We start from the raw sequence: 19,261 nt of genomic DNA, 5'->3' as shown, positions 1-19,261 counted from the left end.
CATTGGGTTAGGATTTTAACATATAAATTTTGGGGGGTCACACACATTCAGACCTTAGCACTTACCTCATATCTCCATGATGGATGGCCAGGCTGCTTCCAATTTTGACCAAAAATAATAATTTCAATAACAATTTCATTCACATACGTCCCCTTATAGTACAGTTCCTCGTTAGTATAGCGGTGAGCATCCCCACCTGTCACACATGTCCCCTCATGGACTTAAGAATTTCTTTGGGTTATATATCCAGAAGCAAGATTGATGTCCAAGTGTACGCATATACTTTATTTAAGTAAACTATTGCCACAATGCTCTCTGAATGGCTGCCCCAGTCTAAACTCCCTCCAGCCGGACACAAGAGTTCTTATACTCTCATATATTGACCAGGAGTTGGCAGATCTGTGTTTTCTAATGATTGCCACGCTAATAACTAAAAAATGATCATTTAATTTGCATTATTTATTGTTACTGATTTTGAGTGTCACCAGGTAGAAGATTTTTTAGTTTCCTTTTCTGTAAATTGCCTATTCATATCTTTTGTCCATTCTTTTTCTATTGCTTATTTAGTTTTTTCTTGTTGATTTATTATAAGACCTTTGATATTCTGGATATTAGTGCTTTGTCAGTCTTAAACTTCAGATCTATTCTTCCTTTGCATTCTCTGTCAGGTATATCTGTCCATGGTGTGTGTATTAGTTTCTTTGAACTGTCATAACAGAGTGCCACAACTGGGCAACTTAAAACAGTGGAAATTTATTCTTTGTGGCTTTGAAGATAAGAAGCCTGAAATCAAGGTTTTGGTATGGCCATGCTCCCACCTATAGCTCTAGAGGAAGATTCTTCCTTGCCTCTTCTGGATTCTGGTAGATCCTGATGCACCTTGGCCTGTGGGAGCATAACTCCAACCTTCATAAGGCCTCTTACCTCTATGTGTCTCTGTGTATCTGTACATTCATATGGACCGTTTATAAGGACACCAGTCATGGGACTTAGGGCCCAGTGTGACCTCCTCTTAACCAATTACAATTGCCAAGATCCTATTTCCAAGTAATATCACATTCTGAGGTTCTGAGTGGACATGAATTTGGGGAGGAAGGGGAGGACACTTTTCAACCCCATATAATATTCTTTTGTAAATAAATGACATTTTTTATAAATTCACATTGTTTTACCGAGGGGATGCTTTCAATCTAAATAGTCATTAAATAAGACTGTTAAGGCAAGATTTTATATCTATAAGTGTGTACTATATAACTGTTGGTTGCCTTTCCAGCTTGTAGCTGGAATTCACATAGCTTACAAAAAGCTAACTGCACCTGTCGCTAAATCTTGATTGAGTTGACCCACATGGTGAAAATAATTGATTCAGGCCTTGACACATGACTCAGTTGGGAACAAAGAGACATTTGCTGAGGGTGTCTAGAAAATAAGCTTGTCCACTATTCTAAAAGAACTCCCAAAAGGGGTTCTTTCTTCTAGTTGGAAGTGACCAAAGAGACTGTAGCCCCCTGACAACCATTTCACTACCATGATGGAAGTCAGCCTGAGAATTAAACTAACACAAAGTTGGGAAAAGTCATGAGCATTGCAGATAAATTGACGTTGAGTCCCAAGTTGTGGACTTTTAATTAAGTCCATATAACTTTTTTCTAGCTGAAATTAGCAGGTTCATAATTCCACCACTCTCTATCTATACATTAGGCAAGTAACTTAACTTTTCTAAGTTTCCTTTTCCTCATCTGTGTAATGGGATTTCTAAAGTATCTAATTCACAAAGTTCTGTGAGTACTAAATAAGACACGATACGTGTAAGGCACTTAGTCCAGAATGGACCAATTTTAACTGTGAGATACTATAGTAATAGTAGTGGTAGTAGTAGTATCAGTGGTATTATTATTATTAGACTAAATATCAAACCCATGATACACTCTCAGATCAGAAAGGGAAGCTTCACAGCCGTTTAGAATAAAACCTGCATGCAGCATACCTTAAGAGGTTACCCATAGTTCAAGGCAAAGTGCTTAGTTTTTCTGGTTCAGAAACTTTCTATTCAGTGCAACCAAAGACTGATTCACAATAACCAAAGTCACAAAAGACTAGTAAATATGAGTAGGAGGCTGTTTCTTAATGATGACGATAACAGACAGACCAAATCATCCTTTGTATCTGATGAGAACCTTTTCTCTCCAACAGGAAAATGTAGGTGGAATGACAATTACTTTAAATAGGTCACTTGGTGAGCCTTGTACTAGACAAAATGGAGTCATCTGGACATTTTCTACTGAATGGAGCTATTAAGCTCTGATAGCCTAATGTGCCCATCTCTGCCATGGGATAAAACTGAGAAGGAAGCCAACTGGATTCACCACGCTGTCTGCTTTGAACACTTCTCCCTGCATATGGCAGGACAAATGAAAGTATTCTTATCCTTCAAGATTCCAATTTTTTTGTGCTTCATGTAGGACAATGCTCTATATTTAAAACAGCCCTCATACAATCATGTTATATTATAGCACAAGTGATTTTTGTTACTGCCCTCTTCATTGTGTTCCAGTTTTAAGGATGCATCCTGGAAAGCATCAGATTGCTCTAGTCGCCAAAGCAATACACTTACATTTATTTTTTTGTGCAGAGATCATATCCTTAATTGTTATTTTTCTATTTCTATTACCAGATATTGATTTTTATCTCCAAGTTTAGAGGGCCCTTCCGGTGGCCCTACATGCTATCTGCGATGTTCTTTATTCCAAGTCGGTTTTAGCAGCCATGGTCCTCGCAGATCCTGAAGAAAACAGCAGCTTTCAAAATTGCACACACAAGAAATGCCATTGCCTTTGTGGAAGTCACTATCCCATGAGAGTTGACCAGTGTCCCAGTTGGAGCCCGACTCAAAGAGGAAACCTTTCACAATGATGTCATAAACCACAGAGAGAAGCAGAAGAAATAAGACTCCCTGAAGAGACTTTCTGCAGAAGAAATAAGACTGTCATTTCTTCTGGCAGCCCCCTTCAAATTTATCCTATCTCCATCACCATGATATTTTCAAGACAAAAGGGCCCAAGGAAAAGTTTTCTGTTATTCTTTTATTCTGGGAATTTTCCTTCCATGTTCTCAATTAAAAGCCTTAATACATTCAGCATTGGCTGATGAAGATTGTAAGTAACCTAAGTTCCAATATCAGTAAGCATAGGTTCCTATGAGAAAAAAATATAGCAAAAAGAAACTTAGTTTAAAGCCCTGGTTCTCAAACTCCAGTTCTGAGGCCACGCATTAAAGTTTCCAGCACAGTTGTTAACATTCAGTTATTTATTTATTTGTCAAAGAGGCATTTCTTTTTCTTTCTTTTTTTTTGAGACAGAGTCTCACTCTTTTCCACGGGCTAGAGTGTCATGGTGTCAGCCTAGCTCACAGCAACCTCAAACTCGTGGGCTCAAGAGATCCTCCTGCCTCAACCTCCTGAGTAGCTGGGACTACAGGCATGCACCACCATACCTGACTAATTATCTTTATGCATTTTCTGTTGTCCAGCTAATTTCTTTCTATTTTTAGTAGAGACGGGGTCTCGCTCTTGCTCAGGCTGTCTCAAACTCCTGAGCTCAAATAATCCGCCCACATCGGCCTCCCAGAGTGCTAGGATTACAGGTGTGACCCACCCCGCCTGGCCCAAATAGTCAATTCTTATTTTGTGCAATGAACCAGGGTTAGCAGCAAGGACACAACTGTGAAGAAGAGGTTGGGGGAAGGGTGCTGGCCTAGGATACCATCCACTGCTAAAGAGTCAGCTATCCATGGACTAGGCATTTTTGACTAGATAATCAAGTAAATCAGGATTTCCATGTTTGGAAACCATTGTTACAAAGCAATTAGTTTGGAAACTATAAGAACAACAGAAACCAGAGAAGAACAATTATAGAAATTCTAGCTATCCAAAGCTATTATGCCTTGGGGAGATAACAAAAGATATCTAGCAGAGAAGCAGGTATGGGGCAGCATCAAAAAACTGCACTTTCTATCTGAATTTACTTCAGTTTTATTTGAATAACAGTTCTGTTGATGATTATTATTAAGCCTCTGTTGCAGGAGGCCTCTGTAACCTTAGCTTATTAATATTTCTCAACATAAACAGCATTTATCTAAAATTGGAAACTCCCAAAAAACTAAGCACGCATTTGTTCTTACCAACTTTGGTAGATGAGGCATATTGCAGTAGAATTCTAAAACAATTTGGTTATTTCCATGACTTAAATATAAATTATTTCACAAAGTGAAATAATTCATTTTATGAGCAGGAATTTTCCCATGCAAGTAGTGTAAGTATATTATTACAGAGGATAAACATATGAGAGGTAAAATGTTAAGAGAAAAGCTACTCAGACATATTTGGGGGAAAAAAGTAAGATAGAAACAGAGAACCTTCTTTTGTTTGTTTGTTTATGAGGAAATAGCAAGAGTGAAACAAGCAAGCAAACAAAGGAAGAAAAAGGGAAAATAAAACACAAATACCCTGAAGAGCAAGAGACAGAAAATCTATGTAGCATAAATAACCACCTTGTCACAGAATCTATACCCGTCCAGAAAGGCTGATTTGGGAAATGGAAGCAAAGGTAGTGAAGACTCAATCATACCAGTTATTGCAAAGAAAAAAAGCAACTTACAACAGACAGGAGGTATGCACCTGACTCCTGTGAAAATGATTACAAACCGAATCTACTAGTTTTCATGTTTCTTCCAGGAAGTTTAGATGTTTAGGGCTTGAGATGAACTGAAAGAAGGGCATGCCTTTCCCTTTCCCCTTAGAGCTCTAAGTATCCTATGGATTGACCCAAAATCACCCCAAACTACCTCTCAGAGTTCACCCAGCTGCCTTCATTTTCTGCCCCATCCCATATTTTTCCTTTCCTGACCTATTTTGCACCATGCTCGTCTATTGAGAGCTGTGCTGTTCAGACTGGAAAAAAAAGAAAGAAGGAAAGACTACTGGGATGAGAGACACAGAGGACCATCTCAACTACAGGACGGGCAACGGTGAGATTCATGTCTCTCACCTGTGCCCATGTACACTCTATCTCTCCGGCACAGCAATAATACACTTTGTCCATGTGATGGTTAATTTCATGTGTCAACTTGATGGGGCTTAGGAATGCTCAGATAACTGGTAAAATATTATTTCTGAGTGTGTCTGTGAGGATGTTCCCAGAGGAGATTAGCACTTGAATTGTCAGACTGAGTAAAGAGACCCACCCTCGCTAATGCAGGCAGCATCCTCCAATCCATTGACAACAGCGGGATAGAACAAAAAGCCCAAGGAGAGCAAATTCTCTCTCTTTCTTCTTGAGCTGGGGCAGCCATATTCTCCTGCCCTTGGGCTTTCAGCTTCAGACTGAGAGTTATAATTATACCACAGAGATCATTCTGTATAGTTGTTCACTTTCTTCTAAATTTTGAATAGGAAAATATCAAATATTTTATATTAAATGTTAAGAAAAGGTATTTTTAAATTTTACCCAATAGCCAACTACCTCAGGGGATTTATGCTTTTTGACATTGTAGCAGAACTCAGACCCACTGGGAAAAGGACCAAGTAAAGGAAAACCTTTTTCTCTAGTCTCATTGTCTAACTATACAGTACTTTTGAGTCTAAGAGCTGGGTAATTACTACATCAACAAGTGCTTGTCAAAACTGTGCTATGTAACATTAAAATAAATCCTGAGTGGCATCAAATATATGTCACATAGGATCCAGACTCATAAAACTTCACATTAAAGTAGAGGAATAACATGTAAACATGACACAATTAATGAACTAGGAAGTATTATCTATTCAGATTACATAATGGTTCAATTTAAAAGCTAAATTATGTTGAATGATAATTAGCAAATATGAATGCAAATGATAAATTAAGTAAATATATACTTGAGAAAATAAGTGCAAGGAAAGGGTAGAAATTGTCAGGTATGAATTAAGTTCAAAAGATAATTATGGTGTTGAAAGATATTTAAGATAAAAATTCTGAATGTTGTTTTTAATACTAGAAGTTTAAACAAAAGCCAAAAGCAATTTCTAATCAGGTAAATTCCATTCATAGTTCTTTTTTTATTTTAGAATATTATAGGGTACAAATGTTTTGATTACATGTTTGGCTTTTGTGCAGTTTGAGTCAAAGTTGTAAGTGTGCCCATCACCAAGGTAGCATGTATTATACACATTAGGTAGATTTGCCCATCCTCTCCTCTGCCCTCCTACCCATTTGCTTTCTGTTGAGTTTTACTACCATACATGTACATGGGTGTTAATCTATTACTTCCAATGTAATCGTGAGTACATGTGGTGTTTCTTTTTCCATTATTGTGATACTTCACTTAGAAGAATGGTCTCTAGTTCCATCCAGGTGGGTTATTACAAAAGATATTAGTTCACCATTTATTTTATGGCTGAGTAGTACTTCATGTTATACATATACCACGTGTTATTAATCCACTTATGTATCTATGAGCACTTGTGTTGTTTCCACATCTTTGCAATCGTGAATTGTGCTGCAATAATCATTCAAGTGCATGTATCTTTTTGATAAAATGATGTTTTTTTCCTTTTGGTAAATGCCCAATAGTGGGATTGCTGGATCAAATTGTAGGTCTACCTTTAGTTCTTTGAGGTACCTCCATGCTATTTTCCATAGAGGTTGTACTACTTTGCAGTTCCACCAACAGTGTATGAGTGTTCCCTTCTCTCCACATCCATGACAGCATCTGTTGTTTTGAGACTTTTTGATAAAAGCCATTCTCACTGGGGCTAGGTGAAAGGATGGTTCAACATATGTAAATCTATAGATGGAATTCACCACATAAATAGAAGCAAAAACAAAGACCATATGCTCCTCTCAATAGGCACAGAAAAAGTGTTTGACAAAATCCAGCACCCTTTTATAATAAGAACACTTAAAAAAAATAGGCATAGAGAAACAGTGAAGAAGGAAATTGCAGAGGACATAAACAGATGGGAAAACATATCATGCTCAAGGAGCACAGAATCAACATTGTTAAAATGTCTATATCACCCAAAGTGATCTACAAATCCAATGCAATTCCCATTAAAATGCCAATATTATTTTTTGCAGATCTAGGAAAAACAGTTCTACAGTTCGTATGGAATCAAGACTTAAACAGGATCCGTACCTCTCACCACTCACAAAAAATCAATTCACAATGAATGGATAATAGATTTAAACCTAAGACATAAAACTATAAGAATTCTAGAAGAAAATTATTGGAAAAATTCTTGTAGATATCGGCCTAGGCAACAAATTTATGAAGAAGAGCCTAAAGGCAATCACAGCAACAACAAAAATTAACAAATGGGACTTGATTAAACTAAAAATCTTCTGTGCAACCAAGGAAACACTCAATAGAGTGAATAGATAGCCTACAGAATGGAAGAAAATATTTGCATGCTATATATCCGCTAAAAGTCTGATAACCAGAATCTATAAATAGCTCAAATTAGCAAGAAAATAATCAAACAACCCCATAAAAAAGTGAGCAAAGGACATGAACAGAACCTTTTCAAAAGAAGATAGACTAATGGCCAATAAACATATGAAAAAATGCTCAACATCTCTAATCATCAGGGAAATGCAAACCCAATCATATTTTTTACAGACTATCAACCATTTAAGATATTTTTATAAATTATAAATCTGAATATATAATAATATTTTAAATCAGTAAGAGATAATGTATTAATCATGGATTATTTCATCATTCATCTTTTTAAAACCTAATAAATGTTTCCTTTTCTTAAAATATTCTATTCAAAAATTTATTATATAAAATAAAATATGTATTCACCCCTGAGTAAAAATGGAATTTATATTAAAATATATTTTTCTTTTCATTATTTTATCAGAAAATTAGATTCATAAAAGTGATTAAAGAGAACAAAGATATTGAAAAAAATTGTAATCACCCATAATCCTGTCTCTCAGAGATAGCCATTATTAATACTTTGGAATGCAGTCTATACATTGTATATTTCTAAACAATACATTTTATTACAAAGAAACATGTATGCTGCTGTTTGCCTGTTTTCTTTATTTAAAAATTTATCATGGCTGGGCGCGGTGGCTCACGCCTGTAATCCTAGCTCTCTGGGAGGCTGAGGCGGGCGGATTGCTCAAGGTCAGGAGTTCAAAACCAGCCTGAGCAAGAGCGAGACCCCGTCTCTACTATAAATAGAAAGAAATTAATTGGCCAACTAATATATATAGAAAAAATTAGCCGGGCATGGTGGCGCATGCCTGTAGTCCCAGCTACTCGGGAGGCTGAGGCAGAAGAATTGCTTGAGCCCAGGAGTTTGAGGTTGCTGTGAGCGAGGCTGACGCCAGGGCACTCACTCTAGCCTGGGCAACAAAGCTGAGACTCTGTCCAAAAAAAAAAAAAAAAAAAATTTATCATGAATATGAAAAACTATATACTTAAGAATAGTAAAATTTTAAGATTTTATCTTAGAATTTATCTATATAAATTTTACTTTCAAATTTAATGCATTATTTATTGGATTTCTTATTTTTTCCTCTTCATTTTCACTCCAAAGTGCATAAAATATGTGGAGCCAAATAATTTTTTTAATAGTTATGAAATTTAAAGCAGTCAGAATTCTCCCACAATGGAGTCAGGTGTGGATGACACATTAAATGATCTCAGAAGTTCCTATGAGTCCAGCTAGAGTGCAGATATAGGATATTGTAGAACTGGGAATAGAGATAAGTTTCAATATGCAGTGTTGGCATGATCAAACTTCACTGGCCTTTGTTGGAAGACTACCTCCATTCTACAAGTTGCTAGAAGGGTTGCGATTCATAATGAAATCTATGCACAAAATGGCAAGATAAAATTTTGGCCAGTGTTCTAGAACCTACTCTTGCAGGAAAAAAATGGCTATTTTGGCTTTTATAACAACGTCAGTCAAAACCTAACTATATCTATTCCCCTATTTCCATATTAATAACGTTTCCTTTCTAAATACATCTGTCGCATTTTAAATAGAAGTCATGTGTAAATATAAACAAGCACTGGTGGTATTTGCCCATGTTTTCAGTTTTTAATATAAAGTATGGATACAGATTACTCAAAATGACATATGAATAATCATCAAAAAGTAAACTCTAAAAAAATTGTGTTTGCTTTCACAGACTGTGATCTGATTAAACAGATTTTTGCCATTATTTTTTAATGTATCAGTAAATGCTAAAATACAAAAGTTATCTTTTTATGTATTTAATTATAAATTGATGATCTCAGATAATTGGCCCTCAGCACTACGCAACAGAACTTTTGGTGATGACAGAATTATCTAATATCTGTGGTGTCCAAATGGCAGCCATTATTGAGCACTTGAAACATGGCTGATCCAATTGAAGGACTGATTTTTTTAATGTACTTAATTAATTAATTTTTATTAAATAGACACATGTAACTAGTGACTATCATACTAGACAGCAAAATATAGACCATGTATAGGACAGAAAATTTAATTAAGTTCTAACTTTCTATAGTTAAATATTTCTAAGACATTTGATGAACACTGATAATATTTTTCCTTCTGCAAGACAACATAAAGTGATTGAACGAACATTGCAATTTAATTTTTCTTTTCTTAAATCAGCTACATCATGCCTTGATTTACAATTTAATTTTTCTGAGGAAAAAATTCCCATAAGAAAAAAATCATTAAAATATTGATTAGGATTAGCTCTAAACAAAATAGATCTTCATAAATCATACTTTTAAAGTAGAAATATATAAACTTTTACTTTTGTTCTAAAGCACATTTTTAAAATAGGAATATCATGGCTCACCCAAAGAAATCTTAGCAATGTAACATATACTCATTCTTTACAGCTTCAGAGCATTAACTATAACTTCTATTTTTGTATATGTTATAATATATAATATACCATTTATTATGATATATGTTATGATATATTATTATATATACTAGATTATGATAAATGTTCACATATGAACACATGAATGTTCAGACAAGGTACTTGGGGTCTTCACTTCTTTTATATATCACAACATATTTATACTTAAATAGAATTAAGTCTACGATTTGGGTTAAAATAACAATTAAGAAACAAACTAGCACTTAAAATTTTTATGGTTAAAATTCCTGTGACTGTAATGCAATTATAAACAGTACTCTTCATAGATCTTTTAAAATTATGGTTAATTACTAAATTTTAAAATTGCATAAAACTATACAAGTACTAATGTTAAGGATGCACACGATGTACCTTACAACACAGAACAGGCTGGAAAACTGTCCACATCTTTAAGAAAATAAACCATGAAAACTTATATGTATTTAACAGCGAGTTAATTGGAGTCTTTTGCCTCTCATTCTACAAACTCGTTCCCACGTGGCATCACTAGAAGCCAAAGACACCATCCCACAGGTCCTCTGAAAAGAAATGCAGGGTGGTCCTAGCATGTGAGGATGGGAGATGAGGGCCGAGGGATCCCCAGAGGATCTGGGGAGAGAGTGGATGGCTTCTCCCTGGTACTAGGGCCAGCTGAAGACCTCCGGAGATTTTAAGCACTAAAAAGACTTAACTGACCCTACCAACCCATCCATGTTATTCAAAATAAAACAACATGGTAAAACATAAACTTTATAGGTTTACTTCAGTTATAATTCTAGATTACAAAATCCTGGAGGGGTTCACCAAGGTTAGATTTTTCTCACATTTTTGTGTTCCTGCTTTGCTGGATCCCTAACGAAAAGGTTCTGATGACTTACACCTGATGACTTATCTAGTACCAGGTACAGATAGAGACCAGCTCCCCAACAAGAATGCCTAATATGCACCTCCAAATTTAGAAGCCTGATACCAACCACAAAATACCGTGGTGATGAAAGCTAAAAAGAAAAAATTCCTAGGGCAGAAATTTGGCACAGAGAATTAAAGGTTTCATGCAGGCTTAGACAGAAAGCATACCAAGGGTAAACTGGACACCAGCACCCAACCCCAGATATTTCTATCTAAAACTTAAGGAATCTTAATGTGATCTAGGGAGTGGAAGAAAGGAGTCCGAACAATTATAATTTATTCTCCTGCTAAGACAAAGAAGAGAAGGAGAACTCAAAAGAGAAGACCATTTGATTTAGGGAAATATAGGAAGATGGTATTTCTTACATCCAGGGTTAGGAGGGTTATCTGATTTGATACTGAGGTTTACCCAATCTCCTAATGTCATCCCATTAGTATCAGAGAAAGTCTCTCAAGCAAGATGTTGATTGGCACATCTGGGACAGGAATACAGACAAGTTGAATGGCTATTATGCCTGCTTGGTAATTAATGTCTGTATATGTAGCTAAAGTTGGTCTGAGGTTTTCTTTCATTGTGACTGACCCTCTAGAGTGAGATTTCAGGGTGGAAATGCCTATATCCCTGTAGTATATAACCACTGGATGCTAGGATATTCACCAAAAAGTAGCTGGGAATGGTTGGTTGCCTGTAGTCCCAGCTTACTCAGGAAGCTGAGGCAGGAGGGGATCACTTGAGGCCAGGAGTTTAAGGCTGCAGTGCACTACGATCACACCTGTGAATAGCCTCTGCAGTCCAGCCTGGGCAACATAGCAAGACCCCATCTCTATAAGAACAACAACAGCAACAAAGAGTTTGACATTCTCTGAATGAATACATTGGGTTGGATGGTTCACATTTTTATTTACCTATAATTTCCATTTTTATTAGTACAACAGTTGTACTTACCTATATTTTAAACAGAAACAGAGAAGACCACTTTTAGTAGGGGGAAACATGGAAGACAGTAAAGTAGTAGAGACTTGTCACCTCATCTCCCTCTAAATTTTTATTGTGAGAAAGAAAAAGAAGTTCCTAAATCTATTTAAAAACACATGTGTGGCTGCTGTTACAGAAAACATAAAACAGTGGAGCAATCAAAATGCAGTCACAGGGAGACTGCTAACCCTACTGAGACATTATCAGCTGGGCTAAAATATCTTAAGGGAGAGGATAGAAAGAGAGTGCTTTCATGTTTAATACCTAATTGCTTGTCAAATACAGTAAGAGAAAACAAGAAAAAGTGGAGATAATCATCCTAAACCTCCCAAAGATAAGTAGTTGGGAAAATAGTAATTCTTCTTTTTGATTTCTCCTCTGCCAACTCATTGCCAGAGGGGTATACCAATGTCAATAAGCTGAAAGAGAGCCACCCACTGAGAATATATAAATTAATAATGATAAACAGAAGATAGAAAGAAAACACAGAGGAGGAAGTAAGGGTTTATGCCTTTCACAAATTACAAAACATAAGGGAGAATGTTTTCCCAAGAGAAAACAAAAGTTAGATTGGCTTGGTTAATCAGAATTTATACTGTAAGAGAAGATATTATTAACATTATATTAACAAAAAAAAATTAAATTAGAACACTGAGTGTCATTCCTCATGATACAAGTCTTGAGTCACATTCAAGGCATCCCCAGAGATCTGGTTAAACGAGGAGAAGCCTCATGACTTTGCTATGTATTTGCATCTGGCAATAGTCTGTCCATAGCCAATAAATACATCCACTGTAATGACAAAGAAATAAAAACCATTCTGCAAACAAAAGACATATTTAAGTAGTTGGCCGTGAGTTTAATCAATCGAATGAGCTTATTATGAGACATAAAACTCCATTAGAATTACTATGGGCACCATTTACACTAAAAGGATCTGCTAATTAGCACATTGGGGAATATAGATATAGCACAACAATCACTAGACACCCCACAGTTGGTAGAAAAATGTTCATAAGTAACTAGCTTCACATTAGTCATTCAACAACTAGGTCTACTTTAGCCATTAGCAATAAACTAACTAGAGGAGAGTTATGGAGAATTATAAGGAGTAAAATGTCCCAAAAGATAAAATTGATGAGCAGTAAAATCGAGCATTTTTAAGATATTACCAAGAAACCAACTCTAGACACCAAAATTAAACCACAAGGGGAAAATAAGTGGGGAGCAATGTTTTAAATTACAGATCCCCCAGGCAAAATAAATAAAACTGATGATGGCATGAGCTACTCCAATTTAAGAATGTTGCAGTTGCCTTAACATTACCGCATTCATTGATAAAGTGTTCTGAAACACACAATCTACATGAAATCTTTTACAACATACAGAAACTTGAGTAATTATTTTATCAAATGAAATTAATATCTAAAGCATGTTATCAAATAACTTTAAAATTTTTTAAATGTTCAATTCCAGTTTTAATCATGACAGAGAATTGGACATTGGATTACTATCCCATCTTAAATGATAAATACGTGAATCAAGCATTTTTTTAAATTGGGCAACAGACATCCCATGTCTGTGATTTTTCAGAGAAAGGAAATGAGCTCCAAAGTGGAGCACAGAGAAGTAGCCTGAACAAAACGCAGTGGTCTTGCTAAGCAGGGGAAAAAAGATCAACATTAAGGGCTGTCGAGGCAGCAGAAACTTTTGGGGTGAAAAACTGGACAAGAGTAAGCTTATACAGAAAAGGATCTCCAGACATCTGCAGAAATGTCCATTTGAGTCTTTGGCCAACACTAACCTCCATCTATACAGGGCAAGATTCCATGAGGCACAGTGGAGAACAGTTCCTAGGCACTATGAGGGGAAGAGGCCCTAGAGATCACATGGTGCTCAAGAGACATTGAAGTTCTCATTATCCAGAATGAGAGTTTTTACTGAACTCCACAACCATTCACGTGAGACTCCAGGAAGACCTCACATTAAACGTAGTATTACTTTGGCTCTACAGTAATGACTACTCTAGATCTAACCAAATACAGGTCTCAAAAGGATAAAACCTACCAGCCAGTAAATTAATCAGCTTCCAGAACAAAATGCTGTTTAATAAAAACCATGAAATATAGCTCTCAATAATGCAACATCACAATATTCAACATATAAAGATATTAACCGTTATTAAAATTACTAGACGTGCAAAGAAGCAGGAGAATGTGACACACCATCAAGAGACAAAAAAAAAAAATAAAAATCTAGAAACACAGCCAAGGATGACATAAATGTTGTAATTAACAAATAATGTATTAGCAATGTGTTCAAGGATTTAAAGAAAAATATGGACACATTGAATAAATAAGAAGTCTACCTAAAAGAATGAAAATTTATAAAGAGCCAAATTATAACTGTATTATCTAAAAATTTCTGAAATTAAAAAAAAAAAGGCTAGAACCTCTTAATAGCAGAATGGACATTACAGAAGAAAAGACAGAGTAATAAAGAATATCCACACAGAAGCATAGAGAGAAAAAAAAAAAAACTCTGGAAAGTAAATGATCCCAGTGATCCCAGTGATATCTGTGACAATATCAAAAGGCCTAGCTAGAATACACATGATATAATTAGAATCTCAGGAACAGAAGAGAGACTGTGGAGCAGAAAAAATATTTGAGCAATTAATTATTGAAACATTTCCAATTTGATGTAAACTATAAATGCACATATATATCCAAAAAGCCCAACGAAGCCCAAGCAAAGTAAACACAAAGAAAACAACGGCAAGGCTATCACAATCAAGTTTCTGAAAACCAGTGATGAAGTGAAAATCTTCAAAGTATCACGGATGGAGGCAGATCAGATTAGATAGAGGAGAAAAGTAAGAATACCTGTTTACTTCTTATCTGAAACAATGTGCAACGAAATCAACAGAATGACAAACTTAAAAGTGCTAAAAGAAAATAAATGTAAACCTAGATGTCTGTATCCAGAAAAATATTTTTCAAAGATGAAGGTAAGATAATGACATTTTCAGACAAACAAAAACAGAGTGAATTTGTTGCCAGCGGACATGCGCTTCAAGAAGTATCAGGGGAAGTTCAAGTAGAAAATGGAAAATGGCATCAGATGAAAAACATATCTATACAGAAGAAGGAGGGCACTAGAAATTCTAAATATGTGGGTAAATATAGACATATACTTTCATTTTTAAAGTTTCCTTAATTGAAAATAGACTAATTAATTACTAATAACAAAACTAATAACAATGTATTTGGGTAGTTGTAACATCTGTAGATGTAAAATGTATGAAAATATTAGCACAATAAATAATACAAGTGGAAATTGTGGTAGGCAGAATTGTAAAAATGGCCCCAAAGATTTCCTGCTCTAATCCCCATGACAAGATTATGAAAATGATGACATGTCACACCCAAAAATATCTGGCAACAGAGATTTTGTAGGTGTACTTAAGTTTACTAATCCATTGCCCTACAAATAGCGAGATTATCTGGGTATGTCTAATCTCAGCATATGATGAGACCTTTAAAAGCAGAATTTTCTCAGGCTTTTTCCATAGAGGAAGTCAAAGACTTTTGAGGCATAAAATGCACAGGTGCTCCTTGATTTATGGTGGGGTAACCTCCCTATAAACCATTGGTAAATTGAAAATAGCGGACTTCAAAAGTGCATTTTCAATTCCTCCAAAAGGTATTTCAATTTATGATGTCATCAGTTTATGATGGGTTTATCCAGGCATAATCCCATGGAAACCAAGGGTGTGCTGAATAAGTATCACTTTCACACTATCTTAAAGTCTAAACATTATAGGTCGAGACATTGTAAGTCAGGGAGCATCGCTCTTAGGTGCCCCATTCGTGGCTATAAATTGAAAGTGGGAGACAGTGAAGAGGAATGATGGGAGTTGTCTTTCAACACTGAGTGCAACTCCCCACTGATAGCCAGCAAGAACACAGGGTCCTCAGGGCTGCCAATACACAGAATTGAACTCTGCCAACAACCTGAATAAATTTAGAAGCAGATTCTTTGCCAGAGCTTCCAGATAAAAGCTCAGCTCAGCCAACACATTGATTTTAACTATGTGATAACCTGAGCAGAGGACCCAGTTGCACCCACTCTGACTTTTGAGCTACTTAACTATTAAATAATAATTGAGTATCGTTTTAAACCATTAAGTTCACAGTAATTTGCTAAGCAGAAATAGATAACTAATACAGAAATATACCTTGTAATGTTCCTTCATCATATATGAAATGAGACTATTTAAAGGCAACTTAAATAATGTTCTTTGTGATAAGTTAAATGTGCATATTGGAAACCCTACAGCAACCACACTAAATAAAGGAGCTATATAGCTAGCAATGAAATAGTTGACATAGAAAAGGAATATTAAATGTCTTTAGTGAATCAAAAAAAAAATGCTTTGAGTCTTCTCAGAAAGGAGCAGGCACTTTGTATGAGCTGTTTTAGGATGAAAAGCTGTGCCTGGCATATAATGGGCAGTCTCTAAACATTTAGGGAATGAATGAGTGAATGAATGAATGAATGCATAGATGAATGATCCAGTCCATGAGTTAGGCAATATAAATCCATTAGTGGTTCTAGTACCAAAAATACCTACATGAAGATACATTATCCATAAGTGGGATAATCAGAAGGGAAATTACCACTTAAGCAGAGAAACCAGCAAAGATTTTGGTTTTTATTACTTATACCCAAGCTGGTTCTAAAACAGATTTAAGGCCCTTGAGAACAGTTAAAAATCTGCTTTAATAATCCACTCGTGTAATGGCTGTGGAAATAAGGACAGAAAATCAAGTATATTATATATAAATGTAGAAGAATCCATTATAAATAAAAAGAAAACACTCTCTGCTTTTTCAGGCAGAACATATGGGTTCTGGGCCTAGCACTGTTCAGACTATTTTTTGTCACCATGCAACATACAGTGAGAGAAGAATGTCTGTATATTTGCAAAAGTTGCAAATCTAATTATAACATGTAAGGTCAAATAGCAGCCCAGAAATAGAAACCGAAATTTGGGGAAAACGCTTATATCTTCAACTAGTGCACAATTCACAAGATGAGGCAACCTTTTTAGCAGAATCAGCTGGAGTCTTATAAACTCCACATTGCTCATATGTGACCACATGTAAGACAAACTTGCTGCACATCATAATCTTTAATAAATGATACAGGGAAGAGTGAGGGCAAAGGAACAAATGTATCTTAAGTGCCTGTTTTGGGTAAGAGAGGGCATCGCTAGAGACCTTATTGAGATGCAATAGGTATATTCTGTCCTTTTTGGGAGAATTTCTGGCACAGGGCACTGTTCATGAGCATGTAGACTAACATTCTTGGAGTCTTGGCAGTGCTCTGGTTTACTCTGGATGCTACTGACAGAGATGTTTCAATTATGCCGAAACCCAAACCTCAGACCTGCACATAATTGGGAAAACTGTTATGACTGTTCATATATTCACATATTTCAGAATCTAAAATGTTTTGAGTTAACATTATCAAAACTTGGAGTCTTCCCTTTCTACCACTTCACATAACCCTACCTTGACACAGACCTCTGGGAAAATGGACGTGTATGCATTGCTCTCTGGGTTTATGCAGGTTTGGTCTCCCTCTCATCCAGTGACTCTGGATCACTAATTAACAACCAGGTACTGGGTGTTTTCCTAAAAAACAAAATGACTTGATTAAATGCAAGCTTTTGAACCAAATACAATGAAAGTGCATCCTCTTTTAAATTAGTCATTCTAAAGCACCCCTTTCTCTGAGTATACCCTATTGGGAAAATGAGCACAATCCTTAACTAGACCGTACATAATTCACACTAATTAAACATGTAGTTTATGGGTCTGAACTCATGACATTAAGTTATAAATTATGCAGTTTAAAAGCTGCATTAACTTTTTCTAGTAACTGGAAACAAAGGAGAGGCTACTTAGCAGTTATTAAATCCAGCAAACAGAAACTGAAACGTGTGGTCACTTTAAATATTCAGCTGGTGGCTTGACTTATTTAGAGGCTATTTACTCCCCCATCAGAAAGGGAGGGAGGGAATGAATTTAGAGACAACAGCACCAGGCTTCACTTGGCTTGAAACACAAGAATTATATATCGCAACTAATATATACAGCAATATAATTATATATAATTATATATGTATAATTATTTATTATAATATATATTATACATAATATATTATAATAAATAATTATACATATATAATATATATTATAATATATAATTATACATATATAATTATATATAATAATATATATGTATAATATATAATTATAGATAATTATATATGTATAATATATAATTATATATCACAACTAATATATACAGCAATATAATCTTCAATTAAGTGCCAAGTATTGTGTAATATACTGAAGATACAAATGAAAAGGACATTATTCCTTTCCCTGTTACTTCCAGTTCTGAAGAGGAAGAGAACAATGTACATCCGTAAGTTCAGGAATTATGCTAGGTACTCATCTCATGGAGGGCAGATGACTGAGCAATGACTTCATAAAGACTATATATACCATGTGAGCTTGGCCTGAAATATTATTAGACCTTTTGCAGGCAAAGGAAACTCAATGAGCAAAGGCAGAAATGTGTGAAACAAGGAGGACAGTCTGTAAAAGTATAGGAGGATTGGGTCAGCGAGGAGAGAAAGGACTGAAGAGGGACTGCACTTTGATTAGGCGGAATCAGTAGATAAATAAGGGACAGAATGCAGGGGGCCTTGCTAAGAATTTGGGACTTATTCCTGAACTGACATGATCAGAATTATATCTTAAAGAAAGTATTGCCACAGCAACATGGAAGAGGGACTGGGGAATGAGAAACTATAGGAGAAGAAGAATTAAATTAAATTAGAAGGCCAATTAGAAAAGTTGCTGTAATCATCCAGGGGAGATTAGATAAGGGCCTGAACAAATGAAATATTAACAGCAGTAAGAATAAACGGGGAGGGAAAGTTTTTAATGATGTTCAGTAAGTAACATTTCTAAGATTTATTTTATTAATTGTAGTTAAGTTCCCACAAATTCTTAAAAGTATAATTTCTATTACATCATCATTAAAAATAGACTTTGCTAACACAAATAGGCTTAATATTACATAATAATTATATTTATGTATCATGCTTTACAATAAAATTATTAAATAATTCAGATAAATTTGATAACCTCATAAAAATTTACATTTCTATATGAATAGTAGAATGACAAAAAGAAAACATATGAAAATGAAGATTTATCTTTTATAGAATAGGGGGAGAAACTCAAAAGTTGTATGGGAAATTTGCCTGAGATATGGAAGCAAATGATTTCAGAGAGTAGGCAGCTCTTAGTGATTTAGTGAAATGTCCTCAAAATCCAAGGTTACAGGAAGGAAGGTAGACTAATCGAAA

This window comes from Microcebus murinus, chromosome 7, assembly GCF_040939455.1.
Source record: "Microcebus murinus isolate Inina chromosome 7, M.murinus_Inina_mat1.0, whole genome shotgun sequence".
Taxonomy (NCBI): Eukaryota; Metazoa; Chordata; class Mammalia; order Primates; family Cheirogaleidae; genus Microcebus; species Microcebus murinus.
The sequence above is the reverse complement of the archived record's forward strand: the minus strand, read 5'-3'. Positions refer to the sequence as shown.